This window comes from Mauremys reevesii, linkage group 16 (genome assembly GCF_016161935.1).
Source record: "Mauremys reevesii isolate NIE-2019 linkage group 16, ASM1616193v1, whole genome shotgun sequence".
NCBI lineage: Eukaryota > Metazoa > Chordata > Testudines > Geoemydidae > Mauremys > Mauremys reevesii.
In genome coordinates this window covers 18121517-18131569 of record NC_052638.1, presented here as the reverse complement: position 1 = coordinate 18131569, position 10053 = coordinate 18121517, and the positions used below count along the sequence as shown (strand labels likewise).

The following is a 10053-nucleotide window of genomic DNA, read 5'->3' as shown; positions in this document are numbered from 1 at the left end:
ACAGCCATATTAGAAGATGATGCAAGAAATGAAGAGACAATGTTTTTGTAGAGTAATTGCAGTCTCCTCAGTCTGCAGGTTTTAATGCTGCTTTTCTTCAATGACTTAGCTCGCGCTCTCTCTCTTTGAATCTTAATCTGATATCAATTAATTTTTCTCTATAAGCCTGGCTGGAGTGGATTCTATTTTAAAAAAACTCTTTTTCCACAGTCCAATCGTACCTCACGGTATGTTGTGAAGATAAATTCATTAACATTTGTGAAGCATCCAGGAATGACCATTATGAAAGCCATAGAAAAGCCAACGAAGGAATTAACAGTTCTGTCTTCAGAGCAAGGTTTACGTGGTGGGCGGTAAATATAGCCGTACGCTGAATGCTAAGGATAAAAAAAAATGAATTAAGACAGCACTGAACGAGGCAGGGGTCCTGTGAAAAAAGTAGTATGTGATTATGTAATTAAAGAATGTATCCTGAAACCTAGTGGGCTTAATTAAGGTTGCTCATGCATCCTTAATTCTGGCATTTCCTAACTTTGGACTGTTTGACTTTGCAACATTAACGTTCTTTTAATGTAGCTGTTTAGATATCTATATTACATACAAAACTCAGATCCTTCGCTTGCAGCATGGCGTGTGTGCGTGTGCATGTAGCACACCAATCCTAGCCAAGCTGTGTAGTGTGCTGGACCCCCTGGATAGCTCAGAACAGTTAAACTAGCTACCAGTGGCCTCTAGAGGCCAGTGCAAGAGTAGAGGATTGCCAGAATATAAGGAAGCTCCAGGTGAACCCCTGCTTTCTGTGGACCGTTCCCCCTACGTCAGCAGCAAGGGGTGGAATATGATATGGTACAAAGCAGATAGTCTTCCGTGCAGGATCTGGGCCATACACTCTATAGAATGAGCTACATGTTCCTTACAACCTATGGGACAATCACATGCTGTATAATGTGAAAAATTTCAAGTTTAATAATATATTTTCTCACATGGAATTATTTTACTGTATATTAGCCTTTAAACTTGTGCATTTTCAAACCACCCATATTGTGGAGATGATATATTGTACTTTACTTACACTTGCAAAAGCCTAAAGATTATAGTATCTGCATAATGCTCTTCTGTCGGTCTTTCTACTGATTTCTTGTTTTAAAAACGAAGTGAAAATATTTGTTGCTCTTTCTGAAGTCTGTGAGTACAGAACCCAAAGACTTTGTTAAAGGAAAAATAATGCAGTCAAATTTTGCACATTCAGCTCTTCAAAGGGATGGTAAACGAATCTTTTCAGTAGGGCAAATAGATGTCAAAGTGTTCATACAATTTCACAATTGGGCAGTTATTGCAAAAGTCTTTTTTTCTTACCAACCAATGTTTTAAGGAAAGATGTCTGGATCCCACCCTACAGAAACATTTTCAAGCAAGGATGTGGGGAAATCATTTTTTTTGTTTCTTTTCAGTTGCCTAAATCTTTTCTTAGTGAATTAGGCTTTCTCCTGTACAGGAATATGTCTGATAGTCCTCCACTACTGGGCAGCTCTGCTTGCAGTGCAGATAAGAAGGCAGTCCAGAGGTGTCAGTTAAGTAGGCCACCCTGCAAACCATCCCCTCTTGGTGCAGGTCCTCAGAATTCAGCCTTCACACCTCAGAGCCAGCAGTGGGTTCAGGGCCTCTGTTACAGCAGAACCTTTTTCCTGTTGTTTTTCCACTGTAAGTGACCTTTTCTATTAACAGTGGTTAACTTTTCTTCCTCCCCTTTCTTTTCATCCCCCCACTCACCCCACATACTCTGGGTTCCTTTTGTGAAGCATTTGTAATCCTGATTGGCTTCTTACAGCGTGAGCATATTTTTACCACACAGGACAGACAAGATGGCCGACAGGGTGATGTAGACGTGAACAGAGAGAATATGTGCTTCATGTGAGCCATGTATCGGGGGATATCTCTTTCCCATTTTGGAAAGACTCCTTCTGTCATGCAGTGACTGGCTGTTTGAGGGGGGCAGGCACCCAGCCTACCTGAGACAAGCTACGCTAAGGAGAATCAGCCAATGCAGATCCATCTGTGAGTAGCTAATTGGCTAGTTGGTTGTTAATTAGCTAAGGAAGACCTAGGCCTAATAGGATTTTGAGGGCTCAGTCAGGAAGTTCCAGAAAACAGGATGCTCCTGAGGAGAGGGATTTTGGGGGGAGAGGGGGCTGGTTAGAGAGTTCACCAAAAAGGGGACCTGGGAAAGGTGCTACTGGAGGGAGCAGTTCCAAAAGGGAACGGCTACCAGTGGCAAAGCTCCTAGGCAGGCCTGGTCCCAGCAAAAGGACAGTGGCAGGAGATTCAGGTCACTGGGGAACTATATGCTGCTCTAAAGAAGAGCTGTGGTGGATTGACCTTTGCAGGGGCCCTGAGTCCAGAGAAGGAACCCTTCCCCGGGTGATGGCAGGAGGCCTGTCTCCAGAAGAGGGTCTTAGGTCCAGAAGACTTGTAAAGAGCCTGGATGGAGGAGGAGGACAGGTGGGGACAGACTGACTAAGATTAACTCTGGGGCCCTTCAGGGGTGAAGACTTGCTTGCATGTCTGATTGGCCTTTGATTAAATAAATTAGACTCCTGAAAGGGCAAAGTTAAATGCATAAAAAGCTGAACTGAACTTGTTGACATCTCATTAGGGGAAACTGAGGCAGGGATACACCCACAGCTCTGCATTGTGCCGCCAGAGCCCTGTGGGGCGACACCACCTTTGCAAAGGGACACTCTGGACACTAGTGCACACTAAAACACCACCTCAAATGCTGGCCCTGCTTCACAGAGAGAGGCAGAGTCTCCCCTCTCTCCTCACTGAGAACTCTTTCTTTGGCCAGCCAGAGCAGCAGTGCATGAATAAGTTCCCACCTACCTTGCCTCAGGAGAATCTTCAAACAGTCTGACACTGGTAAATGCCCCTCTATGGGTAAGTGTACACAGCAGTTGAGAGGGTGCTTCCCAATGCAGGTGGACAGATGCGCTAGGGGTAACCAGTGTCTCATATCAAGGTGTTGTCTCTTATGTTGATTCCAGGGTTGCCTCTCAGGATCTGCTGGGTTGTGCTCTGGAACATTTGAGTCTGTTGAAGCTTTGGGTATTGCTGAAGCATTTGACCAGCAATGATTGCCATGGGTAGAGATCTTTGCAAAGTAAATGTGTCCAGTTGCTGACATCCCTTATGGCAGGGGTGGGCAACTACGGCCCGCAGGCCACATCTGGCCTGCCAGCTGATTTAATCTGGCCCTTGAGTTCCTGTTGGGGAGTGGGGTCAGTGGCTGCTCCGCAGGGTTGGCAGCTGCTCCGCCTGGCTCCTGGAAACAGCGGCATGTCCCCCCTCTGGCTCCTACACGTAGGGGCAGCCAGGGGGCTCCGCATGCTGCCCCTGTCCCAAGCGCTGCCCTCGTAGCACCTATTGGCGGGAACTGCGGCCAATGGGAGCTGCAGGGGTGGTGCCTGTGGATGGGGCAGTATGCAGAGCCTCCTGACTGTGCCTCCACGTAGGAGCCGGAGTTGGGTGAGAGGGACATGCCGCTGCTTCAGGGAGCTGCTTGAGGTAAGTGCTGCCCAGAGTCTGAACCCCTGAGCCCTTCCCATCCCCCAACCCCCAGCCCTGATCCCCCTCCTGCTCTCCAAACCCCTCAATCCCAAGCTGGAGCACCCTCCTGCACCACAAACTCCTCATCCCCAGCTCCACCCCAGAGCCTGCACTCTCAGCTGGAGCCCTCATTCCCTCCCACACCCCAACCCCGTGTCCCAACGTGGAGCCCCCTCCTGCACCCTGAACTCCTCATTTCTGGCTCCAGCCCAGAGCCCACACCCCCAGCCAGAGCCCTCCTCCCCCCCGTGCCCCTGCCCCAGCCCACAGCCCGCACCTCCAGCCGGAGCCCTCACCCCCCACTCTCTGCACACCAATCCCCTTCCCCAGCCTGGAGCCCTCTCCTGCACCCTCAACTCCTCATTTCTGGCCCCACCCCAGAGCCCACACCCTCAGCCAGAGCCAGTCAGAGAATTTGTTTTGCTGTGCATCGCAGCAAACCAGCACGTGACATCCGACTAGCGTGGGTACTTTGCATGACAAAATATATACAAAATGACCTATATTTTCAAAAGTGACTTGAGATTCTAGGTGCCTAAATTCAGACCCTTTACAGGTGTAATCCTTCTGCCAGGTGGAGCTGGCAGCAACCAGAGATGGGTTCAATATCTAGGGGTTCCTTTTCAACAATACAACACAGAACCAGCTCAAGCCCCCACCCAGTAACCTGGGAAAATTACACACCACCCCAGGGCGCCTCTGAGAGGCAATACTTCCCCACTCGCAAGCACAGAGTCTGAGTGTAGCAATGAAACGTTCAGTGAAAGGAGGGGAAGTCATCCGATATTAATTAGGGAAAATGCCACAAGCAGGATTCATAATCATAAAACTGTGAGCAGACACCCACCCCAGAGTGAGTGGGGCAGAGTCTTCTGCCTCATATTCTTGAGTTCTATAACCAAAAGTTCCTTTTCTGTGCCCCCCTCTGCTCCCTCACCATACCCCACTCACAGTGGTTGTCCTTGGTCACTGAGGACCCAGGGTTCAGAGGTGCATCTGTGTGAGTTCACCTCCCACCTGGGGAAGAAGGCATCTTGCTTGCTCCACCCTCTGAGCACTTATGCTGGCTGAATGCCCTGCCAGCTGCTTGTCCCTCTCTGCTGGTCTTTGAACAGTGGGAGGAACTGGTAATACCAGACAGGGGACCCTTAGGGAGAGTCAACACCTCCTGGATGGGACATCTGTCTCCTCCCCACCCCCATACTTTCACAGGGCTCTGGCATTGAAGTCCCTGGCTTACTGAGGTCCTTTCAGCTGAGGGTGACCCCATATTTGGGACAGGTTAAGCACAGTTCTGCTCCCCTTTATTCATACAATAAAGACAACAATACGATAACATTTCACTTCCCCTGCATTCAGTACTAAAGTGATTTGTAACCCAACACCAGCCAAAGTTGATCACTTTGAGCTACACAGCTCTATCTGCTGGATATCTTGTCAGAGTAGATGAGTTCATGTAAATACAGTTTTCTCCGGAAGTCTCTCCCACTCCGAGCTAGCTGTCAGGGAAGAACTCATTCAGACCCTGCTTACACAGCGGCCTGATTTTCAGAAAGTGCAGCGCATCTGCCCCTTGAAAATCGGCATTTGTTTTCCAGCAGCCTTTCTGCTTTGAACCAAACGTGCTGCAGTGGGCCAGTTTCAAATCCATGACTTATTGTTAGCCCTGCTTTGTGATGTGTTTACGCAAAGCATCTTGGGGATGGTTTTTCTGTGTGGTGCCCTATTTTTGTTCCTGGCAGCTTCTCTACTGGACATACCCAAGGTTGTTCTCTGGGTTAGTTGCTCCATGGGTAGCACTCATGTTCTCATCACCAGTGTAATGTCCCTCATGATGAAGAAGTGAAAGGAAACGGGGGTGAGGAAGACAGAGGGGATTTCTTATTTGGGATGCTGGGTTCAGACAGACCATCTAGCTGTCTGTCTGTCTAGCTTACAGACTGAAAGATGTGGCCTCTGGTGCACAGTCTCACCACGTACAATCTGTCTAACCCCTGCCCATGATCAATCAATCATGCTGATTTCATGTCCCTGCCTTTCCTTTTGCTGGTAAGAAGTTCCCACTCTTTGCTGTTGTGTACTTGCACTTTTTCTTGTTGTTGGTACACGATGCTCTCTTTCTCTCTTACATGCTGCAGACTCCCTAGTTCGGAATGTGAAAGTAGAATGAATTATATTACAAAAATAGATAGGATTAAAGAAATGCTGTCTGTACCTTTAAGGAAAATCGCTGGAATGCTGGAGTCCAGGTGTCAGGAATAGAGACATTAACATAGAACAATTGCACCGTTTAAGGGCAATTGGTGAAGCATTAACCTTAGATCGATAGGAGTTAGTAAGGAAGTAGGATATGCATGCTATGCCCCAGGTGAATTTTGCTGTTTTTCTCTCTTTGTCCCTTTGTTTAATTCCCGCTCTTTTATCTGTATAAATAAGACTGTTTGGGTCTTGCATGGCCACTCACATTATCTGGCTGTTATTGGCGGAGCGCTGCGCTAATAAAAACAGAGTGGTCTGACAAATTGTGAGTCTTGAGTCTAACTTTGACAGGAAACAGCCTGTGAATAAGCTCTCCCAAATTTACTGATTTATTTTTCCCTTTCCGTAAAAACCTCTGTTTTGGGGCTTTACCTTTCCTGACCCTGATGAACACTGAAGTAAAGGAGATGCAGTTTCCTAACAGCATCCTCTCTCTCTCACCCGGTCTTCTTTGCTCTGTCTCCAAGGGCCTACAAGTCTCCTTGTCAGCGTTGTGCTCCTTTTGTTTGTCAAGCCTTTTTATCTCAAACAAAAATCTTTAATGTTTCCTATGATATCATTTTTGATGTATTGCTCTGGAGTTGTAAAATAGTCCATGTTTAATATTTATAGGTTCATGAATTAATTAGCTGGCAAATGCTGTATAAGGATTAGTGCATTTATTAGTAACAGGGAAATATTAGATCCTGCTCTCCCAAGGTTTCATTTTGTTTAAGTATGTACTTGCCATAGAGTCTGCTGGTCTGAGTTTGGCATTAAGTACAGTGTGTCACATGAAGTCTGTCTTCTGCCTGAAATGATCTTAAACTGTTGTATCTTTATGCAGGGTGGAAGCCATTCTGATCTTGGTTACACCTGTGTAATCTTGCTGACTTCAGTTGCGACTGAGACCAGAGTTTGGCCCAATAGATTATTATTTCTGTTTATTTTTATTATAATACAAACATGAATAGCCATGGGCTCTGATCTGGCCGTCTCTGAAGTCAATGGGAACAAGATGTGGCCTGTGATTGACTGTCTTATAATTATCTAAAGTTACTTAATAAATATATATATTTGTTAAACTCTGAATATGAATTTGCTGCAAATAACACAAAAGAAGACATCTCTTGCTCTAATGAGCTTTTTAGAAATAAGGCCTAATTTTGGCTACGATTCATCAAAGCCCTTAGTCATTTGCTCACCTTTACACATGAGTAATATTAGTGAAGACTTCGGTGGGAATACTCATGTGCTTAATCCTTGGGCTTTGCTGACTTGAAGGCTGTCAGAGGTGCTAAGCACCTATCGTCTCCAGTAACACCATTTGGAGTCCGTGTGCTCGGTATCTCTGAAAATCAGGCCTGTATTAATTGCAGTGTTGCACAGGCACGGTGGTCTAGGTGGCTGAATATTGGGCTGGGGATCGCAAACATTCTGAATTCTATTTCCACATCAGACGCTAACTTGCTATGGTGCGTGGACAGCACCATTTCACTCCCAACTCAGTTTCCTTATCTGTAGAATGGGGATAATAAAACTTAAGAGGGATATTGGGAGCTTTAATATTTGTCCAGTGCTATGAAAATGTAGAGCTCTTGAGCTCATTTTTAATATACAAATCCTTAGGGGCAGAAACTCTTTCTTTGTGTCTAGTACAAGGCAGAGCACACTGTTCGTGTAGAACACCAAATATTAAGTAACCAAATAGTTTTTTCAGATTTTTTTTTTAAGTTTTCCCGTCAGAGTAGTTTGTCTAATTACATTCACTAGTGGTGAAAGAGTTACTTTGATGTCAATTTACACAACACATTAGAAAAGTGGCCTGATTTCTCTCTCTCCCCAGGCCTGCAAGGTGCTGAGCACTTTATTTCCAACAGTAGGAGGTGCTCAGCATTTTTCAGGATCTGGACTTGGAGCAGAGTCAGTCTATCACTGGCTTCCATGGAGGCACTGGCTGTCTCCATGTATTTCAGAAGCCTTCAGTACAATGTTACCCCTTTGACTCAAATGGTTAGCCAATTTTGGGGGTCTTTCAGGTTGTTTCCTTTAGAAGGTGAAACCGATGAAGGAGTTAAGTATTTCTCTGATGCGATCCTGTTTGTTTACAAAGAATGTACACAAAGGCCTGTTTCCCTGACCACAATAGGAATCAAACAGGAGGCAGCCAGCTGTCTGCTTAAAAAGATCGCTCTCTGCTTCTTTCAGGGCCACACTACAAGTGCTTCTCCCACTGTCTCCAGTTCTTCTCTGGCTGCTTCTGAGTGCTTCTGGTCATAGACGTGTCCATCAAACAATACCTAGTCCCCTGCCCTTTCATTCAGTCCTCAGTGAACCCCCGCAATCCACGTAGCTGATATTCAAAGTAGCCTTGCAGTGTGGTCTCCTATTGTTTCAGCTATTTTACTCAAAAAAGAAGCTTAGATGTTTCTTACAGCAGCAAAGAGTCCTGTGGCACCTTATAGACTAAGGCCTTGGCTACACTTGCAAATTTGCAGCGCTGCAGCAGGGTGTGAAAACACACCCTCTCCAGCGCTGCAAATTGCGGCGCTGCAAAGCGCCAGTGTGGTCAAAACCCCCGGCTCCCAGCGCTGTACGTTATTCCCCACAGGGAGGTGGAGTACAGACAGCGCTGGGAGAGCTCTCTCCCAGCGCTGGCGCTTTGACTACACTTAGCACTTCAAAGCGCTGCCGCGGCAGCGCTTTGAAGTGCAAGTGTAGCCAAAGCCTAACAGACGTATTGGAGCATGAGCTTTCGTGGGTGAATACCCACTTTGTCAGATGCATGATGAATTCACCCACAAAAGCTCATGCTCCAATACGTCTGTTCATCTATAAGGTGCCACAGGACTCTTTGCTGCTTTTACAGATCCAGACTAACACGGCTACCCCTCTGATACTTGATGTTTCTTACATTTATCCCAAATGAAGGGCAGCTCTTTCTTGCCCTCCAGTTTCAATGAGGTTTCACCCAATCTCCATATCAAGTTGAGTCTGCAACACATTAGAAAAATGGCCTGATATTTCTCTGTGTCCAATCCTGCAAGATGTTGAGTACCCTCAGTTCCAACTGCAGGAAGTGGTCAGCACTTCGTAGGATCTGTGCTTGGACCATACTCCATCTCAGCCTGTCTTCTGTAGAGGAAATGGCTGTATATCATGTATTTCAGAAGGCGTCAGTGCACTATGGTCTTTTAAAATGGTTTCATTTACCATAATAAGGACGTAGCTTCAGTTCACTCTTACAATTAACATTTTTTCTAAGTTACTACCTGCAAGAAATGAAGTGGGAAAGTTAGAGATGCTGAATCCCAAAGTAGGTCAGACCTAATAACTTTTAGTCCCCAACTGACAAAGTTTCAAGCAAAAACAATAACTTGGCTTTGACCTTGCTCTCTTCAAAAAGGAAGTTACTTCTGAGCAGCAACATCAAAAAGAATAAATAATTGTTTTTCTTTTTGTTGTTATGATATGGATCATCTGAGCAGTTAGTGGTAAGCAAGCAGTCTTTGATTTGGTTCAGACACCCTAGTGTTTGGTCCTCTCTTTATGTCAGCATGTTCCTGTTCCCACACCAGGAAAGTAGAATCCCTTGATTAAATTCATATTTGTTTTAATCTTTCCTGTGTCTGATCTCAGGCTCAAAGATTCTAATGAAAAAAAGTAATGTATCCTGCTGGGAAGAGTGCTGATGTCAGATTTTAGTCTGTTTGTTCTGTTCTAACCTGATAATGCTAGAAATGCTCAGAACCCAAATGCTTTACTCCAGCAGATTCTTAAGACTAAGCTATTTTGATACTCCATGTAGGGTTGTAAGCAGGGCTTTTTATTTGTAGAATTTAAAAAAAACCCTCAAACCTAAAACAAATATTTATGAAACAGCAGCTGACCACAACAGTGAGTTTAATTAATCTGACCCTGATTCAATTCTTTGTACAAGGCAAGTTTGCAATCTTCAACACTAAATCCACGAGTGTAAGACATAACGATAAATATTGGTGTAACTATGTTTGTATCCTGTAAGACATACTTATAAAAAATTTTCTTGGTTATTTATTTTGTTTTTGTTTGCATTTTAGAAGCAGTTGAATTGTAATAATACTTTAAAGGATATTACATAGTTTTCTTTTCATTTTATTTATAATTTATTGTGATTATCGGGTCTGTGAACTTGTTCCTTCATTGATCTTAACAGCTCATTATAGGATCTTC

General features: G+C 45.1%; 1 protein-coding gene across 4 annotated transcripts in view; it reads left to right on the top strand.

The window, feature by feature from the left end:
* NKD1 (NKD inhibitor of WNT signaling pathway 1) overlaps positions 1-10053 on the top strand; it is a 371729-nt gene that overhangs the window by 1406 nt on the left and 360270 nt on the right. For 2 of the 4 annotated variants that reach the window (XM_039503847.1, XM_039503842.1), the window contains exon 2: positions 211-353. The gene's annotated coding sequence lies outside the window, so the exon portion shown is untranslated. Of the gene's footprint in view, positions 1-210; positions 354-1852; positions 2056-10053 lie in introns of all 4 variants that reach the window. The other 2 variants (XM_039503843.1, XM_039503844.1) reach the window with 2 other exon arrangements.